The sequence below is a fragment of the Borostomias antarcticus genome (genome assembly GCF_949987555.1).
Source record: "Borostomias antarcticus genome assembly, chromosome: 1".
Classification (NCBI taxonomy): Eukaryota; Metazoa; Chordata; class Actinopteri; order Stomiiformes; family Stomiidae; genus Borostomias; species Borostomias antarcticus.
Window position 1 is genome coordinate 13,990,842 of NC_140234.1, and position 27,500 is coordinate 14,018,341.

Here is a 27,500-nt window from a genome sequence, read left to right on the forward strand (position 1 = left end):
CCATTCACACACCAATAGCGGCCGCTGCCATGCAAGGTGCTAACCTGCTCATTGAGCAATTTGGGGTTCAGTGTCTTTGCCCAAGGACACTTCGACATGTGGACAGGAGGAGGCGGGATTCGAACCGCTGACCCTACGATCATTGGACAACCCGCTCTACCTCCGGAGCCACAGCACGGCCCGGGGTGTGTGTGTGTGTGTGTGTGTGTGTGTGTTTGTTTGTTTTTGCGTGTGTGTGTGTGTGAGTGTGTGTGTGTGAGTGTGTGCGTGTGAGTGAGTGAGTGAGTGAGTGAGTGAGTGAGTGAGTGAGTGAGTGAGTGAGCGAGCTTATTTGCTTGTGCGTGTGTGCTTGTGTGTGGTGTGTGTGTGTGTGTGTGCTTTGCATGTGTAGTGTGTGTGTGCAGTGTACATATGTTTGTATTCATGAGTGAGTGTGTGTTTATGTGCTTGCATGTATTTACTTGTGTGTGTGTGTGTGTGTGTGTGTGCATGTGTGTGTGCGTGCTTGAGTTTGCTTGTGTGTTTGTTCATTATGTTTAATGCATCCATTCCCCTCCACTTCTCTCTCCCCTCAAGGCTGCTAATCCCGCCTGCCCCTCCGACCCTCACTCTCTTTCCCAAAACATCTCATAACTACTTAGTCTACCTAGTCTACTTAGTCTACTTAGTCTACTTAGTCTACCCGCTCCTACAGACTACTATCACTCTCTGTAAACAGCAGCTTGACAAGCCGTCACAGTCCAGTGTTGAGACATGCCGGTGTCTCAACACTGAGACATATCAGAACACCGCCCTGCTTTAGAGGAAGTAACAGGGGGAACCCCTGCCTTTCCACAAGGAAGCAGTTTCAGGGACTGAAGGCTTGGCCTAAAACCTCGGGTAGCCTGACAACCAACCGTCCTTCCTCCCTCTCCTCTTTCCTTCTCTCCTATCAGAGGACAGATATGGCTGACGGGGTAACATCCTACCGTCTAGTCCACTCCCGTGCCTCCAGTCATAAAATCACAGATCACCTCCATGAAAGCAGGAGGCGGTGTGCGTTGTAAGCGGCGCCTCGTCCCCGACTGAGGGTCGTCACATAGCCTCTCTCCTGGGAGAGCCAGCCGTTATCAATCAATCAATCAATCAAAGCTTTATTTGTATAGCGCATTTCATACCCAGAGGCAACACAATGCGCTTTACAGAGAACAAGGGAGGTGGGCATACGACCCACCTCTACATATTCCAGAGAGAAGCAAAAAAACAGTATCACCCAGGGGCCAGATAAGTGAGCTGTAAAAAAGTCTTCCCTGACCCCTCTCAACAAGGCGATCGAGCAAGCTCCTGGAGTATGTTGGTCTACCGGCTAAGCCAGCCGTTATGGCGATGTTATTGTTTTTTGTCTACCGGCTAAGCCAGCCGTTATGGCGATGTTATTGTTTTTATTGTAAAGTCGTGTCTTGTCGTGTCGCCCTTCCACGCTCCAGTGCTCTCTAATGGGCAGGTGTGTTCTATTCCCGCCGGCCGTGGGTGTGGCCTCAGCACGCCTGCACGCTGGTAGAGAGGTGTGTTATAATACAACAGAACCATAGTGATACTCTCTTTCTTTGTGTGGCGTCGGGTTTCACTGCTTATACCTCCCTGTCCCACTAGTGCTCCACATTGCAGAGACAAAGGAACACATAGGTATCAAGTAGCAACTACGATTTATTGGGTGAGTTCTGATCCCATTGAGCTCCTGAGCAAAAGTCAAAAAAATGAATGGAGGTGAATGGCCGGCCATGTTTGGGCAGCTCATGGACGCGCCCTGTGATTCAGATACGCTCCAAATTTGAATGTGCTCTAAGTTGACCTGCTACACCCCTCCACCGAGTTTCATGAAAATCAGTCTGGTAGGTTTTGTGTATTTGTAGTCCAAAAAATGAATGGAGGTGAATGGCTGGCCCGGCCGTGTTTGGGCGGCTCGTGGACCCGCCCTGTGATTCGGATCCGCTCCAAAATGTCATTGGGTTCTGAGTTGACCATGCTACAGCCCTCCACCAAGTTTCATGAAAATTGGTCTGGTACTTTTTCAGAATCCTGCTAACCAACCCACCAATAAACCAAAACACGCCACCGAAAAACCAGCGCGTTCGCTGGGGCGCAGGTAACTATATTACAATCCTCTGATTCTGAGAAAGTGTCCAGGTACTGTTAACCCGTTTTCAGGTCTGGAGGTTTCCATATAGAACCCCCTCAAGTCAGAAAGAACCGTTTGGCATCTTACAGACCTGGAAAGGGTTCTGTCTGGAACCATTGTTCAGAGGGTTCTTCTACTGTTACAAATGGTTCTATACAGCCCAGAGTGTAGCGACTTGGCGATGGTGATGACAGTAAACTGTCTAATTGTTTGGGTAACCTAGTTCCTGCGTTTCCTGGCAGGAGCTGTGGGTGGTAGCTTAGGGGGAAACTGTTGAATGTAGGATACCTCGGTCATGAGCGAACGGACCAGATATGAAACTGCTAGCACAGGTTTCCAGCAATGACTTGAATTTTTCTATACGTCTCAAACTGCCACAGCAGGAACTGCTGATTAAAGGCTAAATAAGCTTCTTACAATGGCAGTTGTTTTTCACCTGTAGCCAAATACTGCTACCACCAGTTAGCAGGATGTTCAGCCATGATTTTAATGATTCTTTATACACCCATGACTGACTACCGTCACTACAGCTGTGCATTCTCCAGATACTGTACTGCTGCTGCATACTCAAAACAATAGATACAGTTGTTAAGATTCCCTAGATAATGTTGCAAAGAAGAAATGAATAATGCTGGTTGCCTGGGGCTCTGACTAACTGAAATAGGATGCAACCTGAGCTGCCAGGCTCGCCTCTAGACTGTTAATCTGTTGAAGGATACAGATATCTGTCATTAAGGAATTATCTACCTGATTGACTCACACTGCACTTGAGGTGTGTGTGTGTGTGTGTGTGTGTGTGTCTGTGTGTGTGTCTGTGTGTGTATGTGTGTGTGTATGTGTGTGTGTATGTGTGTGTATGAGTGTGTGTGTGTGTGTGTGTGTGTGTGTGTGTGTGTGTGTGTGAGAGAGTGTGCCCAGCTCCTTGGCCCACAGGCCCAAGCCCATAGCTAGACCATTTGCTCAGAGAGAGATAAAGAGAGAGAGAGAGTGAGAGAGACTACTGTTGAGACATGTTGGAAACCTGACCTCTTCCTTCTGAAGAATAGAAGCTTTTCTGTTTCCTTTATCTGCACAGAGTTGTCTGCTCCTGTAACTAAGCCCATCAGGAACCAGGGAATAGGAGACAGATAAGGACAGATGGAGAAGGAGATATGGTACAGAGGTTGCATCTAAGTGTTTTAGTCTGACAGTGATGAAGGGAGGGAGGACAGGAGGAAGGATAATGAAACTGATTCATTATTGGAAGGAGGAGGGATGTAGCACTTGGTTTTGTTAATGGTTCAATTGTTTTTAAACTTTAATGTAGGCGTCTGTGAGTAAATGTTTGTCCAGGAAGAATAGGGTATTTGCTCAGCATATATTTCAAGAGGGCCTGTTGTTCAAACAGAGTGAGAAACGGTGTGGGAAAATACTGTTTGCTTTGTAGGTTTCTCAGAAACAACTTTCACCTCAGAAGTGGAACATTCACACTTCTCATAAGACGTATACTTTCTCTTCTGGTACGTGACTCAGCGTTTTTCTCTACAACTAAGATTTGCTCTATCGTCAAACTGTGTGATGTGTTTTGATCAGTCCAGTCACCAACACTTGACTAAATCTACTGGCTCAACCTTTTCCCAACATTTCAAACATTACCTGTGAACCAAAGCCAGAACACAATGACATACGTGAGTTCTGTAAACATACTTAAGTTCTGTAAACATACTGCACATCAATCAAACTTGCTTTATATAACCTTTAACCACAGGTTCCATAAACGTTGGTGCAATCAAGGATCAGTTCTAAATCAGTCAGTTTTTTACCAGGCCTATTGGGCTCATTGTTAGCTAATGTGATATTTCACTTAACTTCTGAGTTGAAAGTCTCTTCTGAGAAAACCACAAAGCAAACACCGTTCCTTTTTTTTTTTTTTTAGGGCTTTTCAGCTTTAACGAGATAGGACAGTTGAGAGAGACAGGAAACATGGGAGAGAGAGAGGGGAGGACATGCGGCACAGGACCCAGGCCAGGAATCGAACCCGGGTCCGCCGCGCAAAGGACTAGCCTTCATATTGGGCGCGCCTTACCCGGTGAGCTACCAGGGCGCCCCGCAAACACCGTTCCTTAACGCTGTGCTCTCTGTTTGAGCTCGGAGTCGCTAGGTATGGATGGGCATATCTACTGTGTTACTGATGGTGAGGTTGGATTGGGTGTTATTATGGATGCTTTATTGGTCGGATGAGCTACGGGCTTCTGTGTATCACTAGTGCACAGACGATCTGACACACTGATGGGCATGGGCTGGCCTGCAGGGAGGTGATGAGAGAGAGAGAGAGAGGACTGTGTGAGTGTGTGTGTGTGTGTGTGTGTGTGCGTGTGTGTGTGTGTGTGTGTGTGTGTGTGTGTGTGTGTGTGTGTGTGTGTGAGAAAGAGAAAGAGAGTGGGTAAGAGGGGGGGAGGAAGAAAAGGATCAGATAAGGGTTAAATTCTCATCTTTTAAAAGTGTTTTAAGACATCATCCATCTCCTTCAGACCCGGCGTCCAGAACCCGTCTCTCTTGTCTGCCGATCCTGTCCTCTTCTGCAGATCAGACACTGAAGGAGCGCAGGGCAGCCATCATTACCCACATTCTTTAGCCAACCAGACGGGCTCTTCCTGCTCTGCTCTGCTCTCAGCCACACAGGCTTCTTCTCTGGACTGAGTTTCTGCTCTCAGGCCTCTCTGGTCGTGTACATTTCCCATGTTTTTATTTGTGATTTGTGCGTCTGGGGTTTGTGCCACATTTGTGCACAAATTGATCTGACTCCCGACACACAGGGTAGGATGGCAGAGGAAACACCTACAGATTGATTTCTCATTGCTTCCGTCCGTTAGGAAATAGAGGAGGGTACCCTGCAGCTCGACTGTCTGAAAGACAAAACAAAACAGGTTCACCTCCGTTAGACCCCACTCACTCCTTTCTCCCTCCTTCGTCCTCCCTACTTTCACCCTCCATCCATCCGTCCTCCCTCCCTCCCTCCCTCCTCCATCCTCCCTACTTCCTTGCTCCATCTCCCTCTCTCCCTTCACCTGTATTCCTCTATGTATAATGTAGTGTTTGCCCTCTGACCCCTCGCTGGTCAGGACTAGATAGATAGCCAGCCTGTAGCTCTCTCCTCATTGACCCCCTCCTGCCGCGCCCCCGGCCAATCATTGACCACCTCCTCACCTAGGTTACTGATCAATACTGTTGACATAACAACCCTGATGTGCATTACATATCAACATTGAAGAACCCACAGAGGATAGATAGACAGACAGACAGGCAGACAAACAGGCAGACAGACAAGGGCAGACAGGCAGACAGGCAGGCAGGCAGACAGGCAGGCAGGCAGGCAGGCAGTATTATATTGATCAGCAGCAGCTTAAACCACTGTCAACATTCCCAGTCATTGTGTAAGTCAAACAGTGAGAGAAACGGATATTGTATTTTCGTATTGACGCTTTGCCCTAATGACAAAATGTTTTAGGCATCTGCTACTCTGCCTACTCAGCATGGCTGTACCGGCATGCTGGTCCTTTTCACAGTCGATACAGATGATTATTACATGGCTCTCTGAAATACTCGATCCTGATTGGACAATCGACACATACTACGGTCAACTTTAAATAGATTTCAAAATAGATCAAATAGATAAATAGATAGATCAAAATGCATTCGAAATATGTAATAAAAAAAAACAGAAATACATTTTTGCATGGCTTCAATGTATCTTCAAAATGCATTCTTTAGATCCCAGGTATTCCAAATGTATTTGAAATGCATTGTGGTCAAAAATGAAGTCTCCAACGTACTTCAGGCGAGGCACGGATGTCAACTCCGGGCTAATCAGCAGAGGCTAATCAGTCACACCCCGTATGACGCAACCCACCAGCTGACTGTCAGCTCTCATAGCATTGGTTTAGCTCGCTAGAGCGCATGTATTTAAGCTGTCAAAACACGTCATTGTTCGCTCTTGCCATTACTGCTGATCGCTCGTATCTGCGCGCTCGCTGCTTCCGCGTTCTCTGCTCTGCGTCCGCTCTGCCATTACTGCTGATCGCTCGTATCTGCACGCTCGCTGCTTCCGCGTCTCTGCTCTCGCGTTCCGTGCTCATGTTTGTGTTTTGGTGCGTTTGCTACCTGCTGCCCGCGATGTCCTCGCTGCTTCCGCATTCTCTGCTCTTGCGTTCCGTGCTCATGTCTGTGTTGGTGCGTTTTTTGCTGCCTGCTGCCCGCGTCGTCCTCTCCGGTCCGTGATTTGGGTGTCTGTTTAGTGGCGTCGTGGAGCGCCGGCTTCCGAGGCCGAGGAGCACGTCCCTCTGTAGCACCGTCGTGCCATAATTGCGTATGGTTCAGTTGCGTTGTGTTGCTCGCATAGCTTGCGTTGGGAGTTGGGAAGTCCATTTGAAGTGTTGCCTCTGCCGCCGGCCACTGGGTTTCATTCATGAGCCGCTGATGTCGCAGGTTGTCCGTGCCTCGTCTGCCGCAATAATTCAACTGTCGTAATGTACGCCAGGTGCAATTCACCATTGAAATGTTTGCAGTTTCGGGTGTGAACGTGCCTGTGTGGATTCTAGTTATATAATCAGTTCATCAAAGTCCTCCCCTCGTGGCTTGTTTTGTGGGTTCGCTGGCTGGTGCTGGCTGCATGACAGGCTATCTGCTCGCTTGCTAGCTAGCTGACGTTTGTCAAGGTTCCCGTATTGCACATAGGGGTATCGTTATGTTTAGATTGCTAATACTAGCTGAATGATTCTCCCCGGTTTCAATTTTGTTGCAGCCCGAGGGTTCCAGCAGAACTGCTGCTCTACTCGCTAGCACCCATGATTTGCGAGTGCCGCCACGCAGCTGGCGTTAGCTGTTCGGTGTAGCTAATGCTAGCTGGGTCCCGTTCAATCAATCAATCAAAGCTTTATTTTTATAGCGCATTTCATACCCAGAGGCAACTCAATGCGCTTTACAGAGAACACGGGAGGTGGGTATACGACCCACCCCTACATATTCTGGTAGGGACCTGACATTTAGGATCACATTGAAATAGCTTCCGGAGAAAAAGGCTGGCTCGCCTGTCTAGCAGGCCTGGATAGTATAGCCGAATTGCCTTCAGCCATGTCCAAACCTAGTTTCGGAGACAACGACAACGATGATGCACCTTACCAATTGTTGCAGTTTATTAGCTTTCTAAATAGTTTGGGTCAGTGGCATCAGGCTACCGCGATGGTTAGGGCAACGTAATGTAAATTGTGCATTGTAATCAATTTAATACAAGCCATTATGCTCTGCAATCTGCTGCGTGCGTGTGACTATCATGGCTGTGTTAGGTAAAACGCAGTGCTTATTCTTTCCACCATTTACGTTCGTCGCCTGCACCTCCGCAGTGTTTGTGGCAGGGTTTACGGGCTTTTATTTCTTCATTTAAAAGGAATGTATGCTGCGCTTTCACGCTTCAATGTCGGATGTGTCATTATACGCTGCCGTCTGTGCCCGGCTGCGGCCCTGTCTGGCCTGGTCTGCCCTCCTTCGGCGGATGGTTCTGGACCAAACGATGCCCTCGTGCCCTCCTGTAATCCGCTGCTCGATACATGAGAGCTGGTCTAGCCAAGAGCACATTAACCAATACGACTGCATGGTCTCATTTCACTGTGTTCTGCTCCACATTTGATGTACCTCCATGCCCGTTAACATTTCGGTTTTATCAGCATTTAAAGTCCATCGTGTTGGATCCAGATGGCTGTGGACTCAGTCGGTTAAAAGTGTCGTAGCAGGTGTACAATTTCACATGCGCTGCCTGGACCCCTTCATCGGCATACGAACGCTACCTCTGGCCCGGTGTCCAGGCCGTTTTGGATGCTCAGAGCGATGAGCAGACCGTAACCAAGTTGTGTTGTGTCACTGCGGATTTCACGTGGTTTGTGCGGACATAGCCTTATTTAAAATGCATAGTGTAATTGCTTGTGAAACTATTAATTAATAAACTTATTAGTAAATTAATACATTTATTAATAAAATTTGAATTAATATTGGCTAATAATGATAAATATCTATTTTTAATGAACTTCTATTATACATCCATGGTGAAACGGCACTTTGGTTAAGAGCTCCGCCTGCTGGCTATTCAGGTTCTTACAGGCTGCAATTGGCTTACCCATCCTAGTCAGAGCGCTCCGCCGACCACTTCATGTAACACGTGGGCCTCGGAGCTGCCGGCGCGTTCATCTAAATTATCGCCTAAAATTATCGAGTGGAAGCTAGTGCTCCGGTGTGTTTGTTTTGGGGGGTATTGCTGCATTCTTCTGCTATTCCACTATGCGTCGGCTAGTGGAAGCCAGGGTAGACACTAGCTGGTCTCTGTGGCTCTCCGTGGTGACCGTGGGCAGAATCATCTCTGAAGGGCCATCCAGCGGTCCCTCCGGTCACCATGGAGGCAGAGACACTAGGCTGTATCTCCTTCGGACTCCACGAAGCGTCGGCTCGTGGAGGCCGGGGACTATAATGTACAGCAGTCCCCCTGTGGCTCTCTTTGACGGTCTTAGTGGGCTGAGTTACCTCTCTGATACCACTCTGATCGTCATAGAGGCAGGGGGCTAGATGCCGTTCCCTCTTCCGGCCCAGCACTCTGGACCAAGCGGCCCAGATGGGGGGAACATCTAGATTGCCGCTTTCCACATGCGTGGAAGGCAGTGGGCCCCCCGAACAGATCACACCGCCAAAATTCATACGCGTAAAAAATTAATATGATGTATATATTATTGCATGCTAATAAATGGGTCAATTTTGACTAAAGTGATCTCGACTGAAATATATATTTTTTATATATTTCCTTTTGGTATGGGAATATTGACCACTGTGAGGGGCACTGTTAAATCGTTGTTATCTAGCTAACAGTAAGCTAATTCGCTGCCGAAAGAAAAAGTGTAGGCCGTTACTAGACCTACTACCATGGATGACATTGCTCCATTGCTTAAATTTCACTTTCAATGTAAACAACAACGTATCTGTCTATTTAATACTGCGATGTTGATACGGAGCCTCGCAGCAGTGCTGAGGGTTGATAGCGTAGCTGAAGCCAACCGTTGCTTTATTTTATTTATTTGTTATAGTTTAACAAAATGAGCATCAAATATATATAGGTTGGAGTGAAGGCATTAGTCACATGCAGTGTGTCCCTGAGGCTGTAGTGGGGGCTGATGTGATGGAGAAGGGGGAGTGTGATGGGTTTTATTTTCCTCTGTCTTGTTTGTAGGAGCAACATACACATGGCCCCGGGCTGTCATCTACAGTGCACCCTCTCTCAATGACGATCTGTCTGTCTGGCCTGGTCCTGTCTGGCTTGGCCTAGTCTGGATTGACCTGGTCCTGTCTGGCTTGGCCTGGTCTGGATTGACCTGCTCCGGTCTGGCTTGGCCTAGTCTGGATTGACCTGGTCCGGTCTGGCTTGGCCTGGTCTGGATTGACCTGGTTCGATCTGGATTGGCCTGGTCTGGATTGATCTGGTCCGGTCAGGATTGGTCTGGTCTGGATTGATCTGGTCCGGTCTGGATTGGTCTGGTCTGGATTGATCTGGTCCGGTCTGGATTGGCCTGGTCTGGATTGATCTGGTTCGATTTGGATTGGTCTGGTCTGGATTGATCTGGTCCGGTCTGGATTGGACTGGTAGCGTTTTGTTGTGCGTGCGTGCGTGCGTGCGTGTGTGTGAGAGAGAGAGTGTTTGTATATGTGCATGTCAGTGCACCTGCACACACACACAACACAAACACACCAGACTCATCGTTATTGATTGAGAGTAGATGACAGCCCAGGGCCATGTGTACACAGTCATTACATTTAAGTAACTTAACACTGTTTGATAATACAACAGGTGACCTGTTGTATTTTTAAACCCATCCTGCTTTCTCCTCAGCTAACAGAAAAGGCGATGGCATGAAAGAGCTGCTATCTCTAAGTCTGATACCTCAGGCTATCATCGTCATGGCTATAAAGGCTTATGGAAGCTCCAAGCTGAGATTAGATTACCCCGTTGTTGTTTGGTTGGTTTCAGCCAAGCTTCTGTTGGAAAGGTCACTCGTTGTGATCAGTCTTTGTGTCTCCTGGACAATGATTCCCTAAATTGAGATTTCCCTTCCTGATACGCACACACGTGCGCGCACACACACACACACAAACACACACACACACACACAAATTAACTGACAAGCACACACATAAACACTCTTTGTCTGTCTCTCTTTCACACACACAAACACATACACACACATACACACACACACACACACACACGCACACACACACACACACACACACACACACACACACACACACACACACAGTCCAGGCCTCCAGTCGGGGTAGTGGCCCTCAGCCCTGTCAGATCCACATGTTCTATCTGGTATCTAGTTTAAACTCTGAGCTTTGTTGTGTTACACCTCACTGTCGCACCATGTGTGTTTTTTTAGTCTCAACACAGACATGCAGAAAACTCACACAAGGAGTGGCAGACAGGCAGCGGCATCAAATCAAAAAGTATTTATAAAGCACGTTTAAAATGAGTGCAGTCGACCAAAGTGCTGTACTAAGGTGGGTCCTATGTGAAAACATCTCTCCACAAAAACAAGGGAATTTTAGCAAACAATACAGACGTTGAACATAAGGCTTGAGCACAGACAGACAGAAAAGGAGGGTTTTTAGGGAGGATTTTAAAAAAAAAAACTGGGTCTGGGAGGATCTAATGTGAAGGAGCAGGCTGTTCCATAGCCTGGGGGCGGCCACTGCAAAGGCCCTGTCGCCTCTAGACTTAAGTCTGGTTTTAGGCACCTCCAACAGGTCGTTTAGGGCTTTAAAAACCATTAGCAAGAGACATGCGCTGATGGTCACCGGGTGTTGTGTTACCTCTCAGGAGGGGGGAGACGGGGCAGATGTAGAGAATGGGGGGAGGGGGGGGCAGGAGGAGAGAAGATCCAGGGAGAGAAGGAGATCGGGAGGAGAGAGCGGGGGAGAGATGTGACAAAAAAGAGAGAGAGACACACACCGTCCGAGTGGGAGGACTCCATGGCGGGCTGTCCAATCATGCGTCTGATTCAGCCAGCCGTCCTGATGACCAACATAGATAGCACTGACAGACAGATACCATGTTGGTAAAATAGATTAGAGACTTTAAAGATTACAGCTTAGAGCCTGTATATAATGGCTCTGAGATGACCCGTGTTCAGATAACCCTTGTAAATAACCCTTTTTTTGGTTTCTTGTAAAATCATTTATTTATTAATTCGTTCATTTATTATTGAAGTCACTCTATCTGGAACCAGTGCAGTTACAGACAATACTAGAGTGCATCTGTATGTGGTTGGTCACATCAGTCTGCTGCCTCATTTACGCCCCACTCTGCTAATCCTATTAGCTCCTATTCTATTTTCTATTCTATATCTATATTCTATATCTCCTATTCTATATTCCTATCCTATTCTACTATGGTAGAATGGAGGAAAGTCTGTCCAACGTTTTTCTCCTGAGTGGGTTGGTCGGCGCGATGCACATCCCCGTCCTCGCGCTCAAGACATCTGACTGATTTATTCCATCTGGCCGCTAACATGGATGCACTCTCAAGTTCAAGTTTACATCATGTAAGTACTGTAGCCCACGCCTCGCTTACGACAGTCCTTTCATTGCGCAACTTTCAGAGGCACTTCCACCGTCAACGACATGACGTTCTCCCCTCCGCGCACCCCTCACACTGCACTACCGGAAGTTTCCGTCCTACCGCCTCCGACGCTAGGACGCGCGTGCTCTCGCTGTACGATGCTGTGAGCCACGACTGCTTGTGCTGCGACTTGTGCAGTCGCTGAAATGAAGTGAACCGTTCACGAGGTCGGTTGGTTCTGTATATGCATTTATTTGTGCTGGAGGAAGACACAACTAAACAAAGATGCATGATTTGGACCAGCGGTTGGCTGGTTATTCTTTGTTTAGGCTACGTATAAGCCTGACAGTTTTGCTATTCTACAAAGCGAGTAGGCCTGATGCCAATGTAGCTGTTAAGCATAACGGGCAGTAGGTCACGGCCAGTTGTGTCGAATGACATGACTTTTTGCGGTCATTTTCTTTTGGCGCCGAAGCGAGGATTTATGGTTGCTGAAGATCAACACTTCAAGAGCCGCGACAAAAACTCACCTTTAGAATGTATAGGAGCCATTAGTCGCTGACCTTTGACCCTCTCACACTGAGCGACTGTAGGATTTCTCCACCACTGTGCAATTCAGTCTGTGACAGCAACATCCCACAGTGTGTCCCTGACTTTAGTCTCTGTTGCTGCTCATTTGATTATGCTCGCGTCATAATCACTGGTTTAATCTTGAGATATTGAACCCACAATGGCTGTTTGTCTAGTTTTTGAGAGTCATGATAGATACATAATCAATAGTGGTTTTACCATGTGGTCAGTTTTTTGGTAATTCTACTCTACAGGAAGGGGTCTTTGGTCTGGAAGTGTTTGTCTTCCTATTCAAAACGACGTAAGTCGGGTCTCATCTGTGATGTCTTGGGACAAAGACAATGACCAGATATTTCCAAAGAAGAATTTGTTTCCGTCTCAATATCTGATACCACTAGAATGAGACTTTGATCAGTGACTCCTGTCTTGTCATAACAGGGTTGTTTTGACTCGGGTTTCCTGTCTGTGAACCTCAGGTATGCATGTCATTTAAATGTTGATCTTCAAACCCCTGGCTGACTCTCTCTCACTGGATGACAGAGTGGGGACGAAGGAGGGAGAGAGAAAGAGAGAGAGAAGGAGAGAGAGAGGGGGGGGGCAGCAGACAAAGCGGAGAAGGAAGAAAGTGAGTGAGAGAGAGTGAGTGTCCTGGCCCCACAGTGGTGGAATGAACTGCCCACTGACGTCAGGACACCAGAGTCGCTGCCCATCTTTCCTCGCAGGCTCAAATCTCATCTCTTCAAGAAGTGCTTCAACAATCCACCCTTTTAAGCACCTATTGTGTTTTTAGTTTGCTATTCTTGCACTTTGCCCTCAGCACTAGATTGTGCTCTTAGTCACTTGTTTTAGAAAGGAGATGCACTTGAGTGAGTTCTGGCAAGTAGTAGTGCATTGGCTTTTCCTATGTTAAATTAAATGATTGTAAGTCGCTTTGGACACAAGTGTGTGATAAATGACTGTAATGTAAATGTAAAGAGAGAGTTTGGGGGGGGGATTCTCAATGGACAGTCATTAGCCATCCTTTTATATGTCCTGGTTGCATAGCAACACTAATGACCATATGGACTCCAGCAGGTGATGGAGTAAACAGCTGAGGGCCCCTGTCCTGACTGATCAATACAATCAACACAACCCCACAGCATTCATCTTATCAATTACTTATTGGACAGGCTGACTGGCTGTTGTTTGGTTTTGGTACTGATTGGTTGATTTTGATTGATTGATTGGTTGATTGGTGAACTGATCAGTTGGAGTCAGCTCTTTTCTATAGGGGGAGGCTGCAGCCGTGGAGCACCAGTCTGGTGCCGCACCACTCTCGTGCCGGAAGCTGCTGCTATTATTATTTATTAATGTATTAATTTATTTAGTTTGTTATTTTTGAACAGGGTAGCATTTACTTTGAACTAGCTACTTTTTGAAACTGTTACCGATCGTTCGCTAACGTTACGTTAGCTATCTAACTTGCATGTTTGCTTGCACCTCCAACGACTTCTAATGGGAGAGTGCTTGCAGATTCAGAATATCACAAGGTAGCCAATTGTTACACTGTAGGCCATATTAGATTTGATGTTCTGTTACTGTAGCCTACACACAGAGTTTCTGATGATGTTTCTATTGCACATACCAGTAGCCAACACAAGGTTCAGGGTTCCTACTACAGCTACTTTCTATCAAATTATGGATGTCTGGCATCTTTATGTCATGACAGCAATAGTTAGCCTATGTTTCTTGTCTCAACCATTAGACTGCTTAACTAATAAGAACTGTTAAAGACATAGCCTACCACATTCCTTGTGGTACTACATAGACTGTAGGCCTACATCAGATTCAATGTACAGTACACACTGACTGAGCTTTTCAATGTAGGCTAATCTATGGACACTATGTTGACTACTTGTCCATAGATAACAATATGCGGTGTTATTGTTTTGATTATGATCATTCCATGAAATGAGAAAGCAGCCACCCCAAATCTTTTCTTGTGCACGTGTAGTAGGCATATACAGAGAAGGCCAGCATGAATAGTCTATGGTGGGAACTGATGTTCAGGAAGCTGGTAATGTTATGGTGCTGGAAGACCAGCTTGTGTATGTGTTGGTCTATGCTGGTAATATGGTCTTAGGGCCTACTGGTAGACCAACTTGGGTATGCTATAGGCTAGACCTTTTGATTGCATCTGTGTAAATTTTTTTTTCACAATTTCAAACATTTAGAATGATTTAATTTGTGCAACAGAACATAACCATCATCAGTAAGGAATTGTTCTTTGGCGAGGACCAGGACACATCCAGCTCTGGGGATGAGCCAGATGAGGTCTGCCTGGACACATGGCATAAGTGGTGGTCCACCTGTCATCCCCATGTCACTTTCTCATGTACAGTAACCTGGCATACAACATACCTGTGCAGATTCCATAGGGTCATCATCATCGCCATTCACTTCTTATATGGGTGTTCACGCGATTTAGCTTTCACACCAAAGGAATGTTTCACATAGAACCCCCAGTACCAATCCTCAGTGCAGTGATGCTCTGCTACATCATTGTAAAGCTGTTGACCCCTCATGATCATAATGTAAACATTACTTTTCACTTATTGCCAGTGCAAGTAAATACAAATGAATGGATACATTTTTTATTTAAGTGTCATGCCTACTGTCGGCCCATCCCATATGGGATTATAAGACACCTTTACGACTTACTTCTGTACATAAGTCATCTATTTACATGCAAAATATGTTTCATGTCGCTGCTCAAGCTCAAATGAACAAAAAGAGATGAATAAATAAATTATACGATATATAGATACATACATGCAGACAGTTAACCCTGAATCTCTATTGTTACAATGCTCTCTTCCTTGCGTTCCATGCCTTATCTAGATATTTTGCTAACTTTAATGTTTCATTCTCAAACAGCCAGTTCAGTCTCTTGGAGTCATCCATATTCAGCAGATCATCCTCTGTTTTTATGCTACTAAACAACCCATCACGTATCTCCCCATAGAAAGGACAATAAAAAACAAAATTATATTCATTTTCAACCACCTCAAGGTCACACAATGGGCAAGTTGGATCTTCCTCTCCCAGCCCTACATACCTTCCTGTTTCAATGTGGAGTGGCAGTATACCTCCTCTGATCTGGGCACAGAGTGATCTCTTTTTCTTTGTCAGATTGAATAAAACATAATTTTCTGAAAAGTAATCATACTTTATCTTACGATAGGTACGTAGCTTTGGTTTACTCCATATCTCCGTTGCCCATTTGTGCTTGGCATTTTCAAGCAAAACCCCCTTTACTGTTCCAATATCAATTTTTTCAAAGTTATAGAGTACTTCTTCAAAACCATTACTACACAACAAGTCACACATTTCTGCTGCCCAAGGTCCTTTTTGTTGTCAGTCCCAATTAAATATTTTTTTAGTTAATCTACTGGTATTCATATCTAATAATCTATTCCATAACATGACTGTACTAACTTTCTATCTAACCTCACAGGGCTCCCACCCTGTGTCTCCTACAACAGATAGAATTGGGGCATATTTAGGGGCATATTTATGTACACCAAGAAAATATCGAAGGGCCCTATTGTACACCGATACACTTTTTAAATAATTTCTATGATTCCATAATTGAGAACTGGACAAACACAGGCTTGGAAAAAATTAGTATAAGTTCGAAAACCAATATCTTTAAGTGTCTTAATTTTACCAATAACCCCCCCTAGGGCTCTACCTGCTGATTCTGCCAGGGCTGTTGTACCTCTCTCAAAGTTAATGTGCTCATCAACATACAACCCAAGATACTTGCAAGACTTCACAAAATGTATTTTCTTGTTACCACAACTAAACTGATATTTACTCAGACGAGTTGATGAGTTTCTAAAGTGAATCATTTCGGTTTTACTTTCATTTATAGACCGCCTCCATCTCCTACACCGGTCATATGTACATGACAACATGGTCTGCATATCTTGTTCATTCTCAGCCATAATGGCAATGATCTTTCGAAACGTCTTTCGAAACGAAATAGATTCCCCACTTGCTCCTGGAGCAAGTGAGGAAGCTATTTCGTGTCTAAAGATGTTTCTAAAGATCATATTACAGAGGCATGTGAAAAACCACAAGAGGCCTACGCTCTATGTAAGCACAACTAGCGATTCATCAAGACAGATTGATGAAAACAACTGTTTCGCGGCAGAAAATAGATTTTTAGAAATTGCATTCTCGGTGCCCCGACCACCGCCATTACATGGATATACTGGCTCGCGCTGGATTTTACATTTCTTCTACATGCCTCAGCATTGTCCTTTAATGCCTTCATCTAGTGGGACTCTTATTGGCACGTCGTCAACATCTTTTAGGTAATCATCTATAGTTCCCACTCGACTATTTAAATCCCCACAAACAAAAATAGCATCTGCTTCTGAACATAAATATATTTGGCCCAAAAGGTGACTATGAACAACAGATGCATCTCTTCCCCAGACTGACATTTCAGGAGGTATATAACATGTAAACACCATGAAAATATAATCAGATTTTAAATGTGAGAATTTAAGGCCCAAAATCCCTGTGTAACTATCTATTATGTTCACTTTATATAACTCCATCAAACCACAACTCACACAGAATCCTACTCCTCCAGACCCTTTTGGTGCTTTTACGTGTTTTATTCTATTATTTCCATACCATATATACCCTTCAAGATTAACGGAATCATCTCCAACAAAGTGGGTTTCATTGAGTGAAATAATGTCTGGTTTCACTGAATGTATAATCATCGATCGTAACTCCCTATTTCTTAGTGTCCACCCGTTCACATTCCAATGCGCTAAGGAGATAATCTTGTGCGTATGGGCCGACGAGGCATCTCATCTGTGCCCTACTCCCTGGACGTGGTCCGATCTTCGGCTTGTGTCCGCCTGGTTAGACCTGCGCTCTCCATCCTTCTTGACAACTCGTCCATTGCGGGTGATGAAGAAGTCTTTACCCGAGGGGATCTCTTGGAGCACAGTACGAAAGTTCAGGTCTATCAGTCTTTCAGCATGAGTTTTAGCTGACTGGATATACACTCTACTGAATAGTTCATTTTCGCGCAAAGTTTGTTTTCTCCGCAAAACCGCCACTTTTACTCAGTGGAGCCCAGCTCTGCCCGAATGAGCCCCGGCCCGCGTCCTCTCTTCTTTCATGTGTCATCATCAAATGTCCAGCTCAGTAGCGTATAGCCACGCCCTCGTCTCAGGTCCCACATCGAAGAGGCCAGCCTCCGAGGGTGGTTTATACAGGGGACAGGCGGTGATTATGTGCTCAGCTGTCTGCTCCGGCTCCCCACACTCACACGTTGCTCCGTCTGCCAGGCCCCACTTCCTCATTGTTGCTCTGTAGCGTCCGACCCCAGTTCGCAGGCGGTTCAGCAGGGTCCATTTCCGGCGCGGCAGTTCCTCTCCTTGAATACCGCCTCCCGGGTCCTGGATGTAACTGTGGATGCGTGTAGGCCCGGCCGACTCCCACTTCTGCTTCCAGGCTGCCGCCAGCCATGCCTCTGTAGACTGGTCCTCAGGGATGGACCTGAGCAGATCTTGTGCCACCTTGTTGTACGGGTGGCGGGACTTGAGTCTATGGGGGGGCAGTGGCATTGTGGTGGTGTTGTGCAAGATATGCCAGTCGTGTCTTTGGGCTTTCCTTGCTAGGGCGAGGGTAGCAGCCTCTCGTCGGAGGCCGGCCGGGGCAATTCCTGCTAGTACTGGCAGGTGGCACACAGGAGTGGGCTTCAGGCAGCCAGTTATGGTCCGCAGAGCGTTATTTATCGCAATGTCGACCTTCCTGGCATGAGGGCTTCTGCACCAGGCTGGGGCACAGTATTCAGCTGCAGAGAAGACCAGGGCTTGGGTGGAGATTCTAAGCACCTTGGCGGTTGCACCCCAGCTAGTTCCAGCGAGACGTCGGATTAGTGAGACCCTTGATGACACTTTGGCCGTCACCTCTTCAAGGTGTTGTTTGAAGGAGAGTGTCCTATCCAGGCGTACACCGAGGTACCGCGGGGCTTGCTGGCACTCCAGGCGCTTGTTGTTTACAAAAACTTCCAGTTCCCTTCTTGCCTCGCTGTTGTTGAGGTGGTAAGCTCCTCCGCGTCCTCTCGTGTCAGTCTCTCAGCGTTGACTAGGTTGGGCAATGGGTCGCATTTCAGTCCATCTGTCAGCAACCTTTTCAACTGCTCCCTTACATTTTTCCCTTCTTCAAAACGCAGGCCAGACACCATGATAGAAACTTCGGCGTCATAATTTTGTCATTTCATCTTGACGGCTGTTACACTGTTTTCTATGACAGCGGGCTGATAGTATACCAGTCTCAATGTCTATGTTATCCCGGACAATCTTTACGTTTCTCTCTATTTCTTGCTGGAGGTTGCTTTTGGTGTCATTTACAAGCTGTGTCAAAGATGTTCGCACGTCATCTACCTTTTTATTAAAACTCCCTCCAGGGACGATTGCAGATATTTTAACTTGTTTTCAAACATCTTCTCCAGCTTTGGTTGCATGTCACTAATCCGCCCGTTCATCGTTCTCAGTTCATTGGTGATAGACACCAGCTGGCTCTCCATTGTCTCAGGCTTGTGATTGTTTGTGTCCTCTTCGAGTACCCGAGGCCATGCTTGCGTTTTAACTCACAGACGTTATATGGGCTAACAACATTTAGTTTTAAGAAATTGCGGTGTGCCTTTTATTAAATTATAGGCTTTCTAAAGTTCTATTAAAGTTTTGTTCACCTTGCCTCGCGGCGTAGCAAACGATCCAGCTCAACCGGAAATCCGTCCGTGTGTGTGTCAATACAGTTTATTTAAGTTTTTGTTCGTCTTATTGTTTTGATAAGGAACTCATGGAGATTCAACCAAGTCGCTGTTCTAACAATCAGTCAAACTCTGTTGCAGAAATGGAAAGAGAATAGGGTAATGGTAACATGTTTTATCAGACATTCATCATTTAGCAGACGCTTTTATCCAAAACGACTAACAATAATTGCATTTAACGTAGGACAATCCAATGTACTACTACTTGCCAGAACTCACAAGTGCATCTTCTTTCTAAAACAAGTGACTAAGAGCATAATCTAGTGCTGAAGGCAAAGTGCAAGAATTGCAATCTAAAGTACAGTGCAATACAATACAATACAATACATGTAAGTGCTTAGGAGGGAGGATTGTTGTAGTACTTCTTGAAGAGATTAGTTTTCAGTCTGCGATGAAAGATGGGCAGCGACTCTGCTGTCCTGACATCAGTGGGCAGTTCATTCCCCCACTGCGGGGCCAGGACAGAGAAGAGCCGTGACCGTGTCGATCGACCGCAGGGGCCTCGGAGTGACGGGGCAACCAGTCACCACGAGGTAGCAGAGCGTAGCGGTCGGGAGGGGGTGTAGGGTTTGACCATGGCCTGGAGGTACTGTAGGAGGGAGCTGTTCCTTTCATTGCCCTTTAGGTAAGTACCAGAGTTTTAAACTGGATGCGAGCCGCTACAGGGAGCCAGTGTAGGGAACGGAGAAGGGAAGTTGTGTGGGAGAACTTGGGGTGGTTGAACACCAGGCGAGCAGCAGCTTTCTGGACAAGTTCCAGAGGATTAATGGCTGACGCTGGGGCCCCAGCGAGGAGGGAGTTGCAGTAGTCCAGGTGGGAGATGACCAGGGCCTGGATGAGTACCTGAGGAAAGGGCGAATCCTCCTGATGTTGTAGAGCATGAATCTGCAGGAGCTTGTGATGGATGTGACATGTGCAGAAAACGACAGTTGTACATCCAGGGTCACACCCAGATTCCTTGCAGTCCGAGTCGGGGTCACCACTGTGTCTTCAATGGTGATGGCCAGGTCCCGGTGCGGGCAGCCCTTCCCCGGGAGGAACAGCAGCTTAGTCTTGTCCAGATTGAGCTTGAGGTGATGTGTCGTCATCCACTCCGAGAAGTCAGCCAAGCACCCAGCTATGCGTGTCTCCACTTGTGTATCAGAAGGGGGAAATGACAGGACCAGTTGGGTGTATAAATATATACATGTATGGTTTCTACTTCATTTTAACATGCTTGGTGACTTTACAGACCTGTCAAACAGAACCAGTAGGCAACGCCACAGCTTGTCATCACTATCGCCAGATAGCTATGGATAGCTTCCGGCACGAGAGTGGCTTCCGGCACGAGAGTTGTGCGGCACCAAACTGGTGCTCCACGGCTGTAGCCTCCCCCTTCTCGCTCTTTTCACTACTAACGCCTACACCTACCACAAGAGGCAGTGTTTTTTTTTCATGGCTGTAAGCCAGCTCACCTAGAATAGCGTTTGTCCGGTTATCACTCTCTCCCTCCCTTCGGTCAATGTTGACCTGCATTTCTCTGTTGGCACCCCAAGAGGCAGTAGTCCCAGCACACCACAATCAAGCTGCACTGCACAAGTAAGCTGAATCCCAAATCGCGCACTTAGGCGAAAGTGCAGAGCACTCGCGGCCTTGTGGCCTTACATGCGCATTCCCGATAAGTCCACAAGGGCTCAGGGTAGTCCCAAAACGGAATTGCTAGGTCCACAAGTGCGCCACTGCCGCCATTTTGCAAACTTTAACCGCACTTACCGAAAGTCCGCAATTTCACAGACTTAGGAGCAGAAAATACCCACAGTCCACCACGTCTCATGTGACACAGTGCTTGAGTGCATCCGAGTCATGATCCGAGTGCATCATACATAAATTATGACATTTGCCGATAACACAACATTGATCTTGAAATCCACATGCTGCAAACATATCCCACCCAACATCATTTTTTTATTATTATTAAATTAAAACAGACGTCAGTTGGTCAATTTGCAGAGCCGAGCAGAGAGCTGAGGAGCGCGTCAGAGCAGCCTCTGCCTCGGAGGGACGTAGCAGCCAATGAAAACAAAGTGGGAGGGGCATTGAGCTAAACTGGCTTGGGAATCGTTGGCGCGCAGCTGGAAGTGCTGTCCCATTTAATTCACGGCCCTGCACCCTCTGGCCCTTCCAGCTGACGTCATTTAAGTGCTCAGGCCGCAAGTGCGAGGGGCCGCAAGGGTGGTTTGCGCATTCAGATTGGGATTCAGCTGTAGAGTAGCGGTGAAAGCATAGGACTCCCACCAGGGAGACAGGGGTTCAAGGCCACAGTGGGGATGACGTTATGGGACTATACCCCAAACGTTCATCCTTGCCTTATAGGTCAGATCCTGTCCCAACCCCAACTCTTATTCTAACCCAACCCACACTAGGGACTGGAAGAAGGACACCAAAACCAACCTGCCAATCTCTGCTGCACAAGTAGAGTAGTGGTGAGAGCATAGGACTCCCACCGGGGAGACGAGGGTTCAAGGCCCAGGTGGGGATGACTTTATGGGACTATACCCCAAACCTCCACACGTTCATCCTTTCACTCCAATCTTTTTATCCCTTACCTTTGTCCAGGAACAGAAGTTGAACTAATTGCAGCAAAATAGCTAACGTTACAGGAATCATCAGTGTATCTGCTTTAGCCACTGACCACTACCATTAATGTTATGGAAGCTGCTGCTAGAGCTCATGAGCTAACTGGCTCGCTCTTATTGTGCTGGATTAGCACTGGAAGCATTGGAACCAATGTGTCCAGGCGACAAGACCAATCTTAATTTATCAGACATTATTTCATGTAATTTCAATTCACAGCTATTTCAGTGGCATGACTAGCTTCCGCCCTACCAGTCCTGAACAGAAACAAGCCAGCCATGCACATAATCCAGACTGGACCTGGTTAGTCACAGACTAAGATTTTGCAAAGATTGGGATAATGCTGCTCCATTGGCATAAGCCAAGACTAAAAACTTCGAATAATAAACATGGTTGATTTTAAACGCACGTCAAGACGAGAAAAAGACTGACTCGGACTGACACCTTGCACCAAACGGTGAAGATGACGGGATTATGTGACGACTCTAGCAAAGACAGATTTTATTCCGACAATGGAAATTGGTCTGCGACAGTGAAATGGGGTGAGAATTCGGTTAGTGTAGGGAAGGCATTAGTTAGATCATCAACAGCAAATCAAAAACCCAGCCTTATTATCAAATAGAGACTATTCCCTGCCTCCTCCACTAAGGCATTTCTTGGTTAGGGCAGAGTGACCTACGAGACTGTTAGCTAATGAGTTCCAGCGAGTAGATAATGCGTACAACGTCCTGTAGTTAGAGTATTTTATCCCCAAACATATATGTCCAAATGTAGACTTCACTCTTAAGTCAGCTTGACTTGTATGTCAAGCTGATGTAAACCTCCTTTTAGGTCTGCACAGGCCTCAACCAAACATTTAACTCTCTGGACATGATCTGAGTAAAACAAATGTTTCTTCAGTAGTAGAGTATGGAGTTTGTCATTTAATTTCAGCGAGGACATGTAACAGAGGTGAATTTATGCTTAAGAAGGTTTTTTATAATTCTTGTTTAGTACTGTCAAAGAGAGAAAAGGTCTCTCTCGCAATAAAGATTTCTATCTCTTGAGACTTCAGGTTTATATAGAATAGAAAGGATTCCTTTGGGGTGACTCGGTGCATGTTGTCATAGTACTAGACGTAATGAAGGTGGTCTTTTTGAAGTCAAGTTTAGTAACTACAGTATGACTCAACAATGGCTTTATGACTGCTCTTGTCTGGGAGCTGGAGGTACAGTAGTTCAAGAGCTGCTCTGTCTGAAGAGACAGGTCATTACTGCTCTTAGATAAACAGTCTCATTCAGGCTTATAGGATGAGGCCTCCACCTCCCACACATCCTCCCTAAATGCTTTAAAGCTGCTTTTATTCTGTGTTTTTCGTACTCTGTGGTTTACTGTTGCCCAGAAATGAGTACAAGCAACCAACAGATCTTTATCAGGTTCTGCATCTGGAGCGGGACGAAGGAGAAGCACTAGATCACGTGGTGACAGAATCATTCTTTCCAGTCTATTAGATGCGCTGTGAAAAGGAGAGTTTTGAAAGAATGCTCAGAATACCTGCACATTCTAGTACAATCCCAGATTAATTTACACTATAGGTATTGCACTCTTGTTCAGCTTGAGTTTAGGACTTCTCTCTCTCTCAATGTCTCTCTCTCTCTCTCTCTCCGTCTCTCTGTCCATCTGTCTCTCTCTCTCTCCCTCTCTCTCTCTGTCTCTCTGTCCCTCTCCCTCTCTCTCTATGTCTCTCTCTCTCTCTCTCTCTCTCTATGTCTATCTCTCTATGTCTATCTCACTATGTCTCTCTCTCTCTCACTATGTCTCTCTCTATCACTATGTCTCTCCATGCGTTGTCTCAGCCCTTCCCGAGGGTGGCTGTGGTGAAGCGTGGCGTCACAGGTGGGTGGAAAGGAAGCGGGTCAGAACAGATTCATCCTTTTTCACAATTATGTATAATCTTGTTTGTAATGCCAACCGCCATGGCGAATAGCGGAATCTATTGAGATGGTGCTGGCCAAATGCCCAGAGATCTCTCTACCATTGAGGTGACAGTTATGGCTGAAATATATGATTTGCAGAAGTGTTGAGAGCGACAGTTTTTGTGTTGTTCAAACAGGCAATTCTGTGTCTTAATTTACTGCCCATGTACGTGTTGTACAGAGGTATCAAGAGCGACAGTTGGTGTTCTTCAAACATCGTTGACATTTGCTGTGAGGTGTCAACCGCTTGATGTACGAGTGGTAGGAGAACAATAGACCACTTGTTTAAGACAGACTTCACTTCTGACCTCTTCTCATCTCTTCCTTCTCCTCCTGCCTTCATGCTACCAACACACACACACACACACACACACACACAAGCAACTGGTACACAGGGCACAAACACAGGTCTATAAGTGTTATACCGGCATACTGTTGGCACAAAAGCTGTTCAATGGTTAAAGAACTTGGAAAGGGAAACCAACTCTCTCATTCTCCTCGTCTGTTGAACTCGTCTCTCCATCTCTGCTGGAGAGACGAGGCGCAGGGACGTGATTAAGAGATTCGTTGAATGTCAACTACTTGAAGTTCTAGTGGTAGCAGAGCAATAGACCACTTGTTTAAGACAGACTTTTCCCTTCTGACCTCTTCTCATCTCTCCCTCCTCTCTCTCTGTTCTGCCTCCACTCTCCTCCCGTCTTCATACTACCAACCAGCTGCCCCAATCTCACATCTCCTCCATCCTCCCTCCTTCTTCTGTCCTCCAGCCCTCTCTCTCTACACACCATCCTGACTCTTGTCTCAGTCCCCCCCCCCCCCCCCCCTCCCTCACCCCAGCCAGCTGGCCTTGGAAAATGTTTTAATATAAGCTGCCAGCAAACACACTGCAGCTAAATACTGCAACCCCCCATCAAACGAACCCAATCTGAGGCACAGGGGGTCTGGAATACCAGCCCGCTGGACTGTGGCCTGCCTGTTGACCAGAGTCAGATGCATCTAACCACCAAGATTCAGCATAAATCCCATAATTTGCCCTCGGGGAACAGGGAAGTAATATCTAAGAGCTAATACAAATAGAGATGCGGCCTACTAATGTAATAAAGCATACAAAACATATTCCATTGTCTCTTTATTCAGTGTTTTCCTATAGTCTTGTAGGTTTCTGTGGATCGCTCCAATCTCTATAACCCCTGTGTCAATTCAAATGTTGTTACTGTATGAGGCATGAAAGTTCTTTTGAAGATCTGCCCCAGATTACCTAGAATATGTAATTACGGAATTTCTGAGTTCTTCGAAACTGAAAATAAACAATCCGTAAACATCTGAGTGGGCCGGCCATGTCGGCTATGACGCAGTGAGAGGAGCTCTCCTCTGAGCGCTCTGTTTTCGTCCTCTTGGCTCCTGAATTAAGATGAATTATATTGCTCCTCGTTTTGGGACAGTGCTTTAATGGATCTCCATTTAATGGATCTCCATTGTGATTGTTCTGCAAGTCATTGTGGTGAACACACACATGTTCCATGGAACTTTTCTAGTACCTTCTAGAACGCTCTGGTGTGGAGCCACGGAATGCGGACGGCGAGGAACAAAGGATTCTAGCCAGCTAATTGGTTCCAGGCGGGCCGGATCCCGGAGTGGTTCTGTGTGGGCTGTGTGCGCTGGGACCACTGACCCATATGTAAAGTTTTATGACCACAGTCCAGCTCAGAAATTGGATGGGAATTAAGTCCCCTGTCCGCCCCCCCCCCCATCCCCCCTGTGTCCCATCTGCTTGTCTCTGTCCTGCTTCCCCTCTGTTTCCCAGTCTCCCCCATCGTTCTCCCCTGCTCTCTCCCTCTGACCCCCCTCTCCCCCAACCACCCCCTCACTCACACCAAAGGGGGGGCTAGCCTAAACAGACGACGCCATGTTATTTATCCCAACACGAATGTTTCCCATCTTGATGGTGGTCAGCATGGCACGGCAGAATGATAACTGACTGTTATTCGGCGCATGGAAGCCATTATCTCAGTCTTCTTAGGGCAGAGCAGTTAACCTGACACGCCAGATGGTTTGTTTTACACGGCCATCTGGGAAGATTAAAGAGCAGGCACTTTCAAACAAAAATACAGGCAGGTGATTGGATGAACCATCTGTCTATCACCGTCTATCATGGTCCTGCCACGCTGTCATCACATCTGAGCCGCACATAGATTGGCCCGACCAAATTCCGTCCGGGCACAAATGGATTTCGATCGAGCCCGTCCAGACTGATGTGCGAGAGAGAAACGGCATGTGAGCTCACGAGATCAGGAGGGCCTCACGACTCGAGGCTAGAGAGCGATGGCTTCGCTGGTTTGATTCGAAGTGGAAACGCGGGCAGAACTGTGATGTGTGACATCAGGGAGACGAGGAGGAACATCAGGGGGCTAAAATGGCCGCTCACTGAGGCCAACGAAGCGAGAGAGAGAGAAAAGGAGGAAGGAGAGAGAGAGAAAAAAGGATGGAGGGAGAGAGAAGAGGATGGAGGGAGAGGGAGAGAGAAGAGGATGGAGGGAGGGGGAGAGAGAGAGAGAAAAGGATGGAGAGAGAAAAGGATGGAGGGAGAGAGAAGAGGATGGATGGAGGGAGAGAGAAGAGGATGGATGGAGGGAGAGAGAAGAGGATGGAGGGAGAGAGAGAGAGAGAAAAGGATGGAGGGAGAGAGAGAAGAGGATGGAGGGAGAGGGAGAAAGAAGAGGATGGAGGGGGAGAGAGAGAGAAAAGGATGGAGGGAGAGAGAAAAGGATGGAGGGAGAGAGAAGAGGAAGGATGGAGGGAGAGAGAAGAGGATGGATGGAGAGAGTGAGAGAGAAAAGGATGGAGGGAGAGAGAGAAGAGGTTGGAGGGAGAGGGAGAGAGAAGAGGATGGAGAGAGAGAAAAGGGTGGAGGGAGAGAGAAGAGGATGGAGGGAGAGAGAGAAAAGGAAATAAATGGATAGATGGAGAGATAGATAGATAGATAGATAGATAGATAGATAGATAGATAGATAGATAGATAGATAGATAGATAGATAGATAGATAGATAGATAGATAGATAGATAGATAGATAGATAGATAGATGGATAGATGGCATTGGCCAATGCAGTTGTAGCAGTCAGGCACATCCAACAAAATTAGGCAGGTGCCTATTGTCCAATTGTCCACTTCACAGAGGCCCGACACAACCTAGCCACTCTCAGATACTTTGGTATTGAAGCTGTCCAGTGCCCCCGGAGGGGAGGCGACCTTGACTCTTTACTCCTGAGGAGGGAACTATTTTGGATTCATACCCTGGACACCCTCTCCCCTAGAGGTATGAATGAGGATTCATACCCTGGACACCCTCTCCCCTAGAGGTATGAATGAGGATTCATACCCTGGACACCCTCTCCCCTAGAGGTATGAATGAGGATTCATACCCTGGACACCCTCTCCCCTAGAGGTATGAATGAGGATTTATACCCTGGACACCCTCTCCCCTAGAGGTATGAATGAGGATTCATACCCTGGACACCCTCTCCCCTAGAGGTATGAATGAGGATTCATACCCTGGACACCCTCTCCCCTAGAGGTATGAATGAGGATTTACACCCTGGACACCCTCTCCCCTAGAGGTATGAATGAGGATTCATACCCTGGACACCCTCTCCCCTAGAGGTATGAATGAGGATTTATACCCTGGACACCCTCTCCCCTAGAGGTATGAATGAGGATTCATACCC

The 27,500-nt window shown here is 46.7% G+C and overlaps 1 protein-coding gene across 1 annotated transcript in view; it reads left to right on the top strand.

Annotated features, from left to right (window-relative positions):
• ptgir (prostaglandin I2 receptor) overlaps positions 1-27,500 on the top strand; it is a gene marked incomplete at both ends in the record, with an annotated part of 46,279 nt that overhangs the window by 1,055 nt on the left and 17,724 nt on the right. The window lies entirely within an intron of this gene.